Source organism: Passer domesticus, chromosome Z (genome assembly GCF_036417665.1).
Source record: "Passer domesticus isolate bPasDom1 chromosome Z, bPasDom1.hap1, whole genome shotgun sequence".
Taxonomy (NCBI): Eukaryota; Metazoa; Chordata; class Aves; order Passeriformes; family Passeridae; genus Passer; species Passer domesticus.
In genome coordinates, this window is record NC_087512.1 from 35027678 (window position 1) to 35043115 (window position 15438).

The 15438-nt window shown below is 38.6% G+C and overlaps 1 long non-coding RNA gene across 1 annotated transcript; it reads left to right on the top strand.

Annotated features, from left to right (window-relative positions):
* The first annotated feature begins 6177 nt into the window (after window positions 1–6177).
* LOC135291498 (uncharacterized) lies at window positions 6178–13696 on the top strand. The gene is made up of 3 exons (XR_010354310.1): window positions 6178–7035; window positions 12288–12357; window positions 13623–13696. It is a non-coding gene; the product is annotated as an uncharacterized LOC135291498 (long non-coding RNA).
* The last annotated feature ends 1742 nt before the right edge of the window (window positions 13697–15438 follow it).

A 15438-nucleotide genomic window follows, 5' to 3' on the forward strand; every position in this document is an offset into this window, starting at 1 on the left:
ATACAGCTCAAAATTACTATCTCCATAGCATTTATATTCTTCTGAATTAATAAAACATTACTAAAGAACAGGCTCTCAAATGGAATAAATAAACCTAGCTTCAGTCTCTTCTGTGTACTGACATCAATTCCACCAGCAGGAATCCAGCATTCAAATGGTAAAAAATGCCACTCTTCCCTTTCCTCATTATATTCTGAAAAAGAACAAATAAATCATTCTGCAACTGTAAGAGCATCATCACAAAGACTCTCACAAGACTCTTGCTTAAAAACTCTTCCGTTCATTCTGCAAAAAACTCACAGTCTAGTCATTATTTTTATTATTATTATTATTATTATTATTATTATTATTATTACTATTATTATTATTATTATTATTGTTACTATTATTACTATTATTGTTTTTGAGTAAGAAAGACAAGTTATGCATAAGTTCATAAAAAATCATCTGAACAAAAGAGCAGCTTCACTGGGGCAATAGAAATAAGCGGATTTGGACTTCCATTAGAGCCTGGGGGAAAGTTTTGTATTGAATTCATTCTTTTAAAAAACCCAAACAAAACAAAATAAAACAAAACAAAACCAAACAAACCAAACAAAACAAAGACTAACCAAGCAAAAAACAAACAACACCCCCTCTGAAAAAAAACACAACCAGAACAAAAAAACCCACCCAACAACAACAACAACAAAAATGCCAACAATAAAAAAAGAGGGGGGCGAACAAGAAGAAAGGAAGACTGAACAAGTGAGAGTTTTGTTGATGGTGGTAGTTTAATGACCTCAATTTTCGGTGCTCTTTGACTGCTTTCCAGCCGCTCCCCTCCTGGGCCCATTTCTGTGGCACACTGGGCTTGGCCGGGTGCCAGGGTGACAATCAATGTCTAAGCAGCCTCTTCGGCCAGAGATTATTCCTTGAGTCCCTTTGTTTTATTAGTGAGGAGGTGGGGGGCCACAGGGGTGGTTTCTAAACTGAAACAGGATGTCCTGCTGCTGTCCCAGGCTGTGAAAGTCTCCATTTCACTGGCTGTACCGGTGATGCAAGATGGCTTAAGCTAATCCAGTGAGACTAGGCTGCAGATTTCTTTTTTAGCTTTTTTCCTTAAGGATACAAAAACCTCAGAGGGATGCCGCCTTAGCAGACAGCTCTAGGGAGGCTCTTGCTTGGGATAATAAGCTAACTAGAAACTATCATGTTAAAACATGTATCTGAGCATGCTTATTATCCACAGACAGAGCTTTCCAAACTAACTGTGATTCAGTCTCCCAGACAATTATACAAAATGCTTCAAGGAAATAAGTAATTTTGCAGGTATGCAAAATCACACACAAGACAGGTATTAGTCAAATAGTTCTATAATTCAGACTTCTTGTTTTCTAATGCCTCGTGTAGCAAATGACACATCAGCACCTAAAAAAACCCAGAAAATAGTAAGTTCATCAGATTTTAGTTCAGCATTTATTGTTTTTCTGAACAATAAAATCTCAAAAGTTGTATGTTTGGTATGCATGAGCAACAATTTCTAAGTATATTTGTATTGTCCTCGTTTTTTGTTAAAGAAAATAAGAACAGAGCAGTGCATTAGAAAATACACTGAATACAACATTGTTAAGCTCTTACACAGAAAGCCTTATCTAAAAAATAAGTAAAGTTTGTTCTTTTTTTTCTGTGTATGCTACTGGTATACCAAAATCTGATTCACACTACAAGTATTTTTGGCTAGTATAGATAAAATGTGGCATCTCTCCTTATTGAAAAGAGTTATGAAAAATCTCTCTTATGAAAAGAGTTTCTTTACTGTTATCATCAGAAATTATTTGTAAACCTAGTGTCATATTTTACAGGTCACTTCTGTTTACTTACTGCATTATTATTATATGCATACTAAAAGCTGACAAAATTTAGACTATTCAGCTTTCACAGTTTCCCAGCCATTCCCCAATTCCTTGCCAGAAGACAAACCAGCAGCTGGTGCCGCACCCTGAGCTATTCTGGATATCTACCATGACGGTGATACTTGGTTTCCTACATAGCCCAATGGATTTCAAAGTAGTTGCAACAGGGAAAGAAAAATGAATGCACAATTTTAGTCCATACTTTGTGGATATTCAGTGTAGTAACCTGGATGAATGTAGAATTACCAGAGAAAACAAAACAAAACAACAACAACAACAACAACAAACAAAAAACAAAAACAAAAAACAGACAGGCAAAAAAATGATCCCCCTACCCTTGCATCCTTAAAAGTTTAAAAAGCAAGAATTAGAATAAAAGAGAAGGTTCATCAGCCCAGAGAGGCTTCATGGGCAGACGGGCTTTGGCCAGTTCTGAAACATGTGCAAAACACAGTATAAAGATCTTAATTTCTGGCTTGAAACTTGGGTGCTGCTTTCAGGCAATGTAAGATTAGGTGTTTCCCGTGTTGACACTGGGGGAGCATCTGTATTTCACAGCCACAGTAGGTGTCTGGACAGGAACAGTGGATCCACAGAAAAAGAGGCTTCTATCAGTCATAAGTTTCTCCCATCCACAGAATGGACTCAGTGCAGTTTGAAGACACTTGCCTGTCCTTGTGATACTAACTGTCTTGGATTTTCCTGCTTCAGCACAAACACAACTGGAAACACTTTAACAGGAATAATGTTTTACCAAATATAGAGCTCCTGTAGTTGTCATGGAGACCTTGTAAAACTGGAATGGAGAGGGGAAAGCAGCATCATCAGTACAAATGATGTGAGATGTGACCCAAGAGACAGTGCCTATACTACAGCATAAATTGCCCTTAGTCCAGTCATGCTGCTCTTTCTAATCCAGGCCACCTTAACATCATCACACCATGTAATAAGTACTTCACACTGAACACCTTGGTGAAGAAGAAGAGAAAAGCAAATCAGCATCAACATGAAAATCTGTATGTTTGAATCACTCTGAGATTTCCTTATTGCTGGACAAGGAGAATCTATACCTGCCAGGCAGACACTTCAGGCACTACCTACAGTTGGATTTCATACCAGAAGGAGCCCAGAATGAGGCAGCTTCCATCTTTCTTCTGGTTTCTTTGCTTCTTCTATCCATACACCATAAGTTATGCTTTTCTGACCTTCATATTTAATTTTCCTTTTAAAAGAGCACTAGAGTCCTTAGATACAATGGCTATAGTCAAGTAAATAACTTGGAAACCTTTTCTGCTTGGGAAGTAATAAGGATTTAAGGCAGCACAGAAGACAGCCGCTCATTTCACAGTCAGGTTGAAATATCAAATGTGCACAGGTGTATGTTCACACTAGGCTTGCTGAAGATGAAAACATTCCTGAAGAAGGAAGAATGAAAGATATCAAAATTTCCCAAGAGACAGACACACAGCTGAATGTTGCAAACATCTTTCACCTTCATTGCTATGCAATACATATGTTATTAATTTCCAGGAATCAAACAATATTAACTGATAGACATTTCTTGATTTTATAACTATATAAATATGGTGATAACCACCCCACTGAGCTGTGGCTAGACTCAGAGCTGAAAAGGAAACTTGAAAGGAAACTTGTTCATGGCTCCCCCTTCAGCATTGTTCCCTATATCCTTCTGGGACTGCACCATTTCAACCACTAGTAGTCCTACCAGCATTGCAAAGGGTCTTTACCATCCCTTCCCTTCTTTAGAGACTATTTTTTCAGTTCAAGAGCAACACATATGTTCATATGAGCACAGATGCTTATATGAGCATGAATTTTAATGGCTGTGTGAATGTAACTGCATGCACAAAGCATCTGAGTAAGAGTACATTGACTATGCACATTGAATGAATGCAGTACAGATTATTCCTTTCCTTATGATCAACTTGTTTGAAGAATTATTTAAATTCCTAGATTCCAATATCTAACAACAGAGAACTCTACTGTGTAATGGAAATTCTTTTGAATTATTTTGTGATTATACATACCAAAACAAATTGTGATATGTATAGGCGCACATAGGATTGTTCTGGCTATTAAAAAGGCACCAAATCTTACTGTTCACTTTAACTTACTAAAGAAAATTTTGTTGGACTAATTAGGCTCAAAAGCAAATGGCTTAGTTATGTGTTATGATTTTTTTATTTATAATACTTTTTTTTGTAAGTCACTGTGATTCTGACATGTAGGAATTCTTTACCATAAATTGTGTGTATGTATTTGTGTATGCCTGAAGATAACTTCAAGAACATTTTTGCTGTCTAGGGCAAGATTAAGAGACCTACAGAGCAGAGGTTATTACTGATTTCTGATTTAATCTCTGATGAAACCCAGTCATGCCAGCAAGTCATTGTAAGGATCTGCCCAACTCTTTGGACTACTTTCTCTCTTGAATTTGAGAAAGCTTCTAGCAAGCTCCTTTTTAAGCCATCCCATGCATTTTTTTCAGCCTGTGCTCCTGAGAGAAAAACCAAACTGAGACAGGAGAACTAAACCACAGTAAGTGCTCAGAGCTTCAAGCTCAGTTTTAGAATTACAGCTGATTCTGCAGATGATGCAGAACTTGTGTGCAGTGAAAGTAGTGGGGATTGTTCCACATCTCAGGTCCTTTCACGGTGTCTTGGCCTGATGGTCCCTGCCTCCACTTCTTCACAATTTCAGACAGCTGCAGCAATAACAAATTACAGCCAACACAGGGTGCGTGCCCCTGCTAGTTTTTCATGGCTTTGTAATAGCCTTTATGGGCAACAGACTGTGTGTGTGATGAGAGGAAAGGAAAAAGAGAAAACAAAATTTGAAGTGTTATCTTTTTTCTTTCAGGATCAGAAAGATCGGATAAGGCAACATTTGGCTTGCAAAGACATCAGTGCAGAGAGCTATGTTTAAAAAAGTACTCTCACATCACAGGGTGGAAGGACTGCTGCTCAGTGTAGTTTTCCACAGGCTGGAAAAATCATTTTTAAATTCTCTCTTACCTGTTCCCCCACCAGAAGACAGGGAGTCCACAGCATCTGAACCAGCTATTCTTCCCCCAGGCCCTCTAGAATAAAGCTAAGTGCACACTGAGGGTGACAAGACCTGCTCAAGGGTGGGGTGGGGGGTGGTTTTCATGTCGGCTTTCTTTTCTCTTTTTGAGTCGTACTCAGGGCTTCTAACATTTTCCAGTGATGGAGCAGAACACCTGGCTTCCTGTTCTGTAGGTAACCACAGCATGGTCACTGTGCTGTGCTGTAAAACAAAGTTAGAAACACAAAAGCCGCTTTGAATATTTAATATCACTGAAGATCCAATGCAGAATATAGGATCTTCACTGCTAAAGGTATAGGGAAGTCACAATCAAATTATCCTTTACTGTCTAGACAAAAAGCAGTGAAAAATCTGCAAGCACTCAAATATTCAGCAGTTTGCACTGATTGTAAGAACATCTTTCTTCTTCTACAAACATTATTTTCTATTGTTAATATTTTTGCTCCCTTTCTTATTCATAAAATCATGGAACCATAGAACATGCTGAGTTGGATGGGACTCATGAGTATAATCAAAGTCCAGCTCCTGGTCCTTCACAGGACCACCCAAGAGTCACAGTCTGCAACTGAGAGCATTGTCCAAACACTTCTTGAACTCTGTCAGGCTGGTGCTGTGACTCTGGAAAACCTATTCCAGTGCCCACCCGTCCTCTGGGGGAAGAGCCTTTGCCTGGTACACAGCCTCATCCTCCCCTGACCCAGCTTCAGGCGATTCCCTCAGGTGCTGCCACTGTCACCACAGGGAAGTGATCAGTGCCTGCCCCTCCTTTTCCTCTCATGAGGAAGTTGCAGCTGCAATGAGGGCTCCCCTCAGTCTCATCTTCCCCAGCTGCACAGACCAAGAGACCTCAGCTCAGCTCATCATACACCTTCCCCTCAAAGCTCTTCACCTCCTCATGGCTCTCCTTTGAACACAGTCCGATACTTTACTACCTTTTTTATATTGTGTTTCCCAAACCAGCCCCCAGCACTCGGGTTGAGGCTGCCCTAGCTCAGAGCAGAGCAGGACAATCCCCTCCCTTGCCTGGCTGGCGATGCTGGGCCTGGTGCCACCCAGGACAAGGCTGGCCCTCCTGGCTGCCAGGGCACTGCCGACCCATGTTCAACTTGCCATCAACCAGGAACTACAGATCCCTTTCCCCAGGGTGTTGTTGTTGTTTGTTTGATGGGGGATTTGTTTGTTTGTTTGTTTGTTTTTCCTAAAATGTGCCTCTGACTTCCCAGCAACATAATCTCAGACATACTGTTTGAGAAATCTTAGAAAGTTCCTTTTTAAAGCATTATTCCTACATTCTTCACAATGTGTTTCCATTATATTTATTAATATACAGGTTTTATTTACCTGATTCCACATGTGTGTACTGTGTGTGAGACTAGCACAATGTGGGGGCTCTGCCTTTGCCACATGTGGCTGCAGCAAGTCTGCTGAGAGGTAGAACACTAGTGGCTGCAGATGAAAAGAAAGGATCCCATATATGGTCAAAGACTCAAAATCATAATCTTTCAAGCATTCAGTGGCTGAATACAAAATTGGTACTTCAGGACAATACTTTGTGGTACATAAAAAGATGGAGACAGACAAAAGGAATGTTTGCCAGGACAATGAGTTTCTCTGTTTGAGGCACTGAAAAAGAAGAGGGGAATTACAAGCTTCTGTAACTATTTTAAATGCAAAACACTTGAGGTCAGTGTTTCCAGGGTCTGTAGGTTTTGGATCTTGTTTTTGGTTTGGTTTTTTCTTTTATATGGTGACTCTCCTTCATTTCTTTGGTTTTGGGAAGCAGTAAAGATGGCACTAAAAAAGTCTTGGTCATGAAATCTGTGTTCTGGTTCCTTTTCTGCTACTGACCTTTCGCATGACCTGAAGGAAACAATTCTAATACTTCTTCTTTTTTCTGTGCTCTAGATAGCTGGTGGCCAGTCTACTTTCGCAGATAATAACTGACTTTACGGAGTTCTCCAAAGGTTTGCATATGTTCCTCTGTAATGCAATGAAGACCAGCATTACAAAGACAAAGTCACACTTAGCCCTTTATGAGGTGGTTGTCTAAGAGGTGAGTCTCAGTGGATGGGGGATATCAGTACATCTTGTTTACTGTTGACTTTAGCAGCACTTTTGAGACAGTCTCTTATAACTGAAGCTGAAGTCAGATAAATGGACAGTGAGACATTATGAAAACTGGCTTAACTGCCAGGCTTAAAGAGTTGTGTTCAGTAGTATAAAGTCTATCTGCAGGTCAATTGGCAGCAAGACTGATGAAAGAAAACGTCAAGCCATGGATCTGGAGAGAAGTCCAGATTCTGGACTTCTGCACCAGCACATGCCTGGGTGTTGACTGACTGGAAAGTAGCTTTTCAGAGGAAGTCCTGAAGAGTCCTTGTGGGCAGCATTTGATTATGACTCAGCAATGTGCTCTTGCAGCAAAGAAGGCAAACAGCCTCTCGTGCTCCATTAGGCAAGTGCCAGGAGGTGCAGGGAAGTGATCCTTACTCTCTGCCCAGTGCTGCTGAGACACATCTTTGTGCTGGTCAGGTTCTGCTCTCTACACAAAAAGGGTTGCATGGACATAATGAAGAAAGCATGGTAAAGGCCAGGAAAATGGTTAAGAAACCAGAGCATCTCTTATACAAGGAAAGGCTGAGAGAGAGCTATAAAGTCTGCAGAAGAGCAAGCTGAGAGGCATGTGCATAATTATCTGATAGAAAGGTGTAAAGAAGACTGAGACAGACTTCTCAGTGATGCCCAGTTAAAGACCACCTGAAAATGGATACAAACTGAATTTTGGGAAATACTACCCAAACACCAGAAAACCCTTGATTGTGGTGAGGTTGGTCATGCACTGGACTAGGATGCCCAGTGAGGTTGTGAAGTCTCTACCCTTGGAAATTCTAAAACCCTGACTGGACCATGATCCAAGCAATCTGCAGTGGTTAAGCCTGTTCTGAGCAAGATGTGATGGTCTACATGATCTTCAGAGATCCCTTCCATCTTAAACTGTTCTGTATGTGTTGGGATTAGCCTTGCAAGCTAGTGACAGACATATCTTCTGGTGGTTAGTTAGCAGTAACTTTTTGTAAAATCTGTGACAGAAAACTTACAGAAGCAAAAATCTTTGTTGTTGTTTTTGTTGGAATAGCTATTCTGGTCTGTGGTTTGGTGGTTGACTTTTCCCCAGGTGACTTAAAATGGACAAAAAGCTTTTTCATCAGCAATGAGACGAAAAGAAATTGCTGAACTTCAGTTCAATTCTTTCTATCACAGATCTGCCCATATCATGGCCAGGTCTTTTTGTCCACCAGTTGTTGCTTCCTGAGCCTGACTCATCTGCCTGATCATAGCTTTCCTAGCTTCAGCCTAGGACATGGGATGATTCTGCCCCTTGGTCAGGAAAATGCCCATATGTTTTCTCTGCTACATAGACCTTACACTGATATAGCCCTGTGTTTGAGACAATGAGAAAAGATTACACTGAAAGGATTGTTACTAAGGGTTCAGGTACACCAGCAGCTTTCAAATAGGTCTGTAATCTCTTCCAGTATATTTTGCAGCACGATTTCAGAAAAAAAAAGTAGCTAGTTTAATGGCTTCTCACGACAAATCTGTTTCAGCATCCCCATTCCTGGAAGGATGTGGGTGAAGTATCCCATATGGATTACTAAGAGTCATCTTCCTTTTCCATTTGAAAAATACCTAGAAATCCACATAATGTAGCAAAGGGATTTCCAGCTGCGGCTTATTTCTTGAACTACACTATGTCAATAGGATCTCATGGAAGAGATGAAAAAACTGTCACAAGTTGAGATATTATTTCTCTTTCTTTCTTTCTTTCTTTCTTTCTTTCTTTCTTTCTTTCTTTCTTTCTTTCTTTCTTTCTTTCTTTCTTTCTTTCTTTCTTTCCTTTCTTTCTTTGCTTTCTTTCTTCCTTCCTTCCTTCCTTTCTTCCTTCCTTTTTTCTTCCTTTCTTTCTTTCTTCCTTTCTTTCCTTTCTTTCTTTCTTTCCTATGGCTTAATCAGTCAAAGTTTAGAGATAGTAATGATACACTGAACTATGGTCAAGGAAAGCATTTCAATCATGCCTGTGGGAGGAGCTCTAAATTCACCCTGAGAGAGGAAACAGTGCCCTATTTCTGCATGGATTTTTTAATTTATTGACATTACATAATGTGGTATTGTGTTTGGCTTAACCACAAAAAATAAAACATTCCACATTGCAATTGCCATATTTTCAAGGATCTATTTTCCCTTGCTTTATGCAGGTAAGAAAAAAAGATAATATAATGCATTCTCTTTCACCTTCTCCTAGAGAATAAATTTGGTCTATGACAACCAACTTAGGCTTTCCAGCCCTGTTGCAATTGTAGCTCAGTATAGCTTCATATAGAAATAAAAGGCAGAGATAAATTTCTTTTCTTGGCACTTTTGACAGTGACACAGGACAAGACTAATCTCTAATATGCAAAATTTAAGCATTTAGATCTGGTATCAACACTTCGATGGGCCCATTTTAAAAACACGCACAATAAATGTAATTTCATCTAGGCAACATCAAAGCATACCCATCTGCTGCTGAGACACACAGATGTTTCATTTTCTTAAGTAATGCTTCTTGTCAGTTATTTTGAAGAGAGGACTTAGAATATATTTTACACTTCAGTTAGTCTGATCATACCAAAGGTTTAGCCCAAAAGGCACCTGAATTTTTTTTTTTTTTTTTGCAATTTTTACAGTTTGCACATATTTGCAAATTCCAGAGGAGAGAACAAGCAAGAGTAACTTACCATTCCCAAGACAAAATGAAGACCCAGGTTCTCAAGGCTGTCATAACATTTTCTACTGAGATTTACCATGGTTTTTCCATAGATTATGGAGATAATACATAATAAAAATGTCAAGACCTCCTCATATGAGGAGGCTAGACTGCACAAATACTGGCAACAAAGCAGAAGAAAATGCATCAGCTACAGATATGATGTATGAAATTCTTTACATTTATTAGCTTACAATGTGAAGACGAGAGTGTTATCAGGATTCCATTTTCAAAAGCAAAACACTGCTGGCTAATAGTATCAAGATGTTTAGTGTTTAAATAAGGAATCTGGGCATTTCACTGTCCACTCCACATGAATATTCTACCACAAGAGCTGCAGTTGTTTCAGATTTCCTACTTACACCAAGCAGAATTGATGCCAGACAGCAGGTTTGCTTGTACAGCTGAGCTAAGTTTACAGCCCCTCTCACTTTTATGGACCCAGAGAGCTGACTGGTTTGCACGCTTCATCCACTTGAAATACAATCAGGGCACAGCATGGAGAGGAAAACTGTTGCTGAAGTCAGAAATTATTAGATTTTCATCAGTTTGTTTCTGTAAAGCAAACAGTGTTCCCCATGCCCCCAGTGTTTTCAATGTCAGCTCTTCAAAACTTTCCTTCAGTTCATCATGCTTATTATGCATAAGGTCATGAATGTTCCTGAGTGTTACTGAGTGCAATGTTTATGGTTAGGCAGCTTAAGTCAATGCAGTGTCTTTAATAAACTCCCGAATTTCTGCACCTCCTGTTAGCACAGTAATTACAGGAGGTCAATAATGTTGGGAAAAAAGTTACCTTTAATCATATGCCTACATTTTAAGAACCAGTTGTAGTATAGGAAAAAGCCTGTCAAATGTAAATCAACATGAGTCATGAGGAGTGCTTCAGATATCATGAACTTGTCTGAACTCTTCAATTTTTCATCTTATTTTAAGAAGTAAACACCAATTGTTATCAACTTTTCTTAAAGTAACAAAGACAATAAAAGCCATACTTCTTTTTTTTTGTTTAATAAGAATAATACTGATATATTTTGAACTGTAATGTCCTTCCTTTTAACAGACTACCCCTAGACTGAAATTTTTAATTGAAAAATATTATCTTCTGAAAACAGCAATTATATAAAAAGATATTATAAAAAAAATCTACTTATTAAATTCCAATTTGAACACAGTAGGCCAACATAGTTGTTCTGTAATGCAATGTTTTCTTCGCTGAACTTCCATTGAAATACCAGAAGTATGTAAGCTGTAGGAAAATCATGAGTGGCATGTCCAGTATGCCAAGGAGATATCCCAAACCAGAACTCTGATAACTTACAGGCAGAATGGTAGCAAGAAGTCTCACAAGGCTGGATTCAGCTCATGAGCAAGTTGTACCCTGTCTTTCTCAGATACATACTAACATCAGTTGTTAGGCAATTTAACCAGTCTGGTCTGCTAGCTTCAAAATGCCTTACCAATTTCTCCCCTTTCTCATGGCACAGGATATGTCTGAATAAATGTTAGTAAGAATTTCAATCTTTTGCCATTGTCTGGGTACCAGCCACATTAGTGTGCTTTGACTTTGAGGTCGTTACATCCAGCATTCAAATGTCACAAAGTCTGGGATACAAGATTTCAGCAGAAATGTGCATAGCTCCACAGAAAAGCATAGCGTATCATTTCCCTTTAAAGTATGACAGGAAATTGTATAGGCAGAACACAGATTGTCTGAAAGTGGTGCTTGACAGAAAGATCCAAATACAGCCTTCAGTTGTGACAGATGTCCATGACTAGGATTCACTGCATATCTCAGCAATGAGAAAAATGTGTTACACAGACTGTGTATGATGAGAAACCAAGTAAATAAAGTGGCATTTGATTTTGGTCTCTAGCTGAACTAAAATATTTGGTCCATTCTAAGGATTATTGCTGCATGATAGTTATGCTTTCCAGATGCAAGGGGAGGTGTCTTATAAAATGCTGGGCTGTATTTTCAAGGTATTAGAGGTAAAGGTTTTGATTTGGAGGATGCATGAGGGCTAGGTAGGCAGCAGAAACATGACCAAGTTAAGACTTGCAGAACCTCTTGCCAGGAAGAGATGCTATCCAGCATCACTAAGTGTCAAATATGCTGGAGAGTGGAGACAGTGCAAGCTGGACTTAAATGCAGACATTTACAGTATGTCTAGAGATACATTCTGAATTTCCATGTGGAAAAGCAGAGGTTTTGCAGATGATTTTTGCAGAAAAATATGTTCAGGGATAACCTAAGGTATGGTTTCTTATCTAGCCTGTCTATTCCCACCTGTTGTTGGTGGGTATCTGACACAGTAGCAGCAGCACCATGTACTGCCAGCCCTATTAATGGTGTATGGACAGAAATTCACACAGTACAATGTATTTTGCAAGTTACTGCAGTCTTGTAATTGTGCTAAAGGAAGTACTGAATGGGCATTTAAGAAAATAACATGGAGTGCACTCATTCATACGTTAATATGTTTGTATATTTTCAGCCAACGGAGCCTGTGCCTTAGCAGGGCAAAAATGTCAATGACCTAAGTTCACAAGTTATTTTCAAAAGAGGTAAGATTTCAGAAAAAAACCCTACAAGAATTAAATTCTCAAGGATTTAGAAATAATCAAAGATATTTTGGAAAATCACCAAGTTTAGCACTTGTATTGTTTCATCAATAACCTTGTGCTAGTGTTTAAAACAGATTGTATTTACATAAGCTAGGAAAGCATTTATAAGGTCATATCATTTCACTGTGCCATATCTGTGTTTTGTAAAGCTCACTGCATATATTGCTTCTCACTTTCATCTTCTAAAACAGAATAACACAAAACAAGAAATAGAAAGATAAGTCAGTGCTTTGCCAGGCAGACAACATTTTGTGTTCCCTGTTACATTCAATTCAGAATTAACTGAATGAAATTTTGAACTCCATTCACCAAGGGATGAGACCTCTGTTTTAATAGCTCCTCCTGGTTCTACAAAATGGTTTACAGACCATTAAACTAGCATCCAACATCTCTGCTGAAGACAAGGCACTAGTTAAAATACAGAGAGTAATTTCTAGATATCACATGGTGTTGCCATGGGTAAGAAATAAGAGAATCACACAGAATCAATTAGGTTGGACCTAAAAAACCTCTGAGATCATGGAGTCCAACCTGTGCTTGAACACCACTATGTCAACCAGACCATGGCACTGAATGCCACACCCAGTCTTTCCTTAAACACCCCCAGGGACAGTGACTCCTCCACCTCCTTGGGCATCCCATTCCAATGCCCCATCACTCTCTCTGTGAAGAAATTCTTCCTAATATCCAACCTACACCTCTCCTGACACAGCTTAAGACTGTGGCCTCTTGTCCCGAATAAATCTAAAAAGTGCAGTTTGTCTATCTGTACTACAGCCACAAATAATTATTTAGAAAGCTTTATGCAAAGTAGCTTACTACATAGAGAACATAAAAAAATTAGAAATCTTTAATAATAACAAAAAGGCTCAGTCCAAACACTTGTAATTCATATTCTCAAATAAAAGAAAATTATTTGTTAAACAGGGCTCTAGATGCGTTAAGGCCAAGGCATAATTATCATCTTTGCATTCCAGATCATAGTCTGAAAAAACGTGCTTTAAGATTAATTTTTTTAACCAGTTTGGGTACAATGCCTGCAAGGTACTTAGGATAATATCACAAAAGAAACAGTATTCATTTATATTCATTCTTTTAGAAAAGAAGGGAAACTTTAAAGAATGGGTTTTATGATAGCAGAAAAAAAAAAGTCTGAAAGAATACTTCTTCTTAGTTCCAAACTTTGATCTACATTTTGATTACAGATTATAACATATGCTGGGCCTGCTGAATCCTTCCTTTAGGTTTACCACAAGATAGCACCTCAGTGAATAACTACCTTAAGTGAAAAGGTAAACATTGTTTCAAGACTGTTTTTGAAGCATTTACAATAATAGGCTACTGACTACTTACCTTGATTTACTGCACGCTATTCCCCAGAATGAAATGATAAACCACTAAGACTGTTCCCACATTTCAGCTAACATTTATAGGTATTTGATTTGCAAATAGAAGAAGTCTGTTAGGGAATGGATCTATCAGAAGGCAGTTAGGTCATCAGCCAAGGTCTGAAGGAACTGCTTACAGCAAGCAATCCTTATATTGCTATCTGGTGGAGATACTCCACGATGCCCAAGTCCATGACTTTGCTCCTTGTCAGTGTTACCTGTCTACATGACCTTTGGTGGGCTGTTTTTACAGACCCATTGGCTATGTAAGGCTTGATTTTCAGAAAGGCTGAAAATTTACTATGTCAACAAAAATCAAATATTATCTAAATTAATGAATAATATTGAAAGCTATTCCTCTAACACTATATTACCCCTTATATAGTGGCTTGTACCTATTTAAAACTGAGGTAATGAAACCTAACCCTTGAGTGGAACAGTACTTTGTATCCCAGCCAAAAGTGGTGGAAAGCCAGGAAAATACTGTAACTTGTTTCTCTGAGCTTATGACCAAATGCTTTGAGCCCATTATTTATAGCAGAACTACTAAAATTATTCATAGGGAGATTATTTATCACATAATTCTATGCTTCTTTGGTGATAATTTTCTGTGGTGTTTCTAGATGGGTTTTTCACAGGGTTTTGAATTTTTTTTTGTGGGCTGGGGGTGATAACTGCCAAGCAATTGTCTATCTTGCATGCTTCTCAGTGTGCACTGATTTCATAAGGCATAATATATTTAGATCATAACCACTAACACTAGAAACACTTGCTTTTGACTCTGAAACAAGAACTTCTTCTGAATATGTGAGACTTAATATTTAAGACACAGAATTCTCATATATTTGTCTCAATGGCTCCTTGACTATTTTACTACCAAAAAAAGGGTGACATTTTGAAAAGGCAAATCAACTGTATAGTTCTTTGGGGGGAAAAACCCAACCAACCAACCAAACAAAAACAAACGGTGCAGATGTTTCCAACCTTCTCCTCCATTTTCATAAAATATGAAGTGACAGAGAACAAGTCAAGAGGAATTTAAGATCTAAGTACTCTTTTTCACTGTATCTATTTTGTCCTATCTTTTTCCATTATGATCCATAGCAAAAAAGATTCATTTGCCTATAAAATCAGAAAAAAATCAGATGTAAAGCTAGATGATGAAGACAACTCACAACCCACTGCATATGCATCTAACAGGGAATACTGCTGAGAACTTGAGAACTCTGACATTTGGTTTTAGAGGAGTAAGGGCCTAACCCATGCAAACTGATCGTCATTGTGATCCCTTCATCAAAGAGGAAGGCCCACTGGCTCCCAGACATGACACTGGCCTGTGACAGACACTTTGCATTAGGATGCTTTGTGTATTTCATTGCTCTTCTCAGAGTACTTTCAATTTTAAAAATCAGACAAACAGTAGATGGAAAGTTTTCTCTGTTCATTTTATTCACTCCATCTTTCTCATAAATACAACAGGAAAATAAATATACTTACTTTCTCTTAATTTCCTCCTTTTAGTCTTGTTCCCTGTCCCTAAATTTGCCGTCAAGACAAATTTCCTGTGTGTTATTGGTGGTTGAAGACAGCAACCACCTTGTCTAAAGAAAACTGTGTCCTGAAGTCTGAGGTT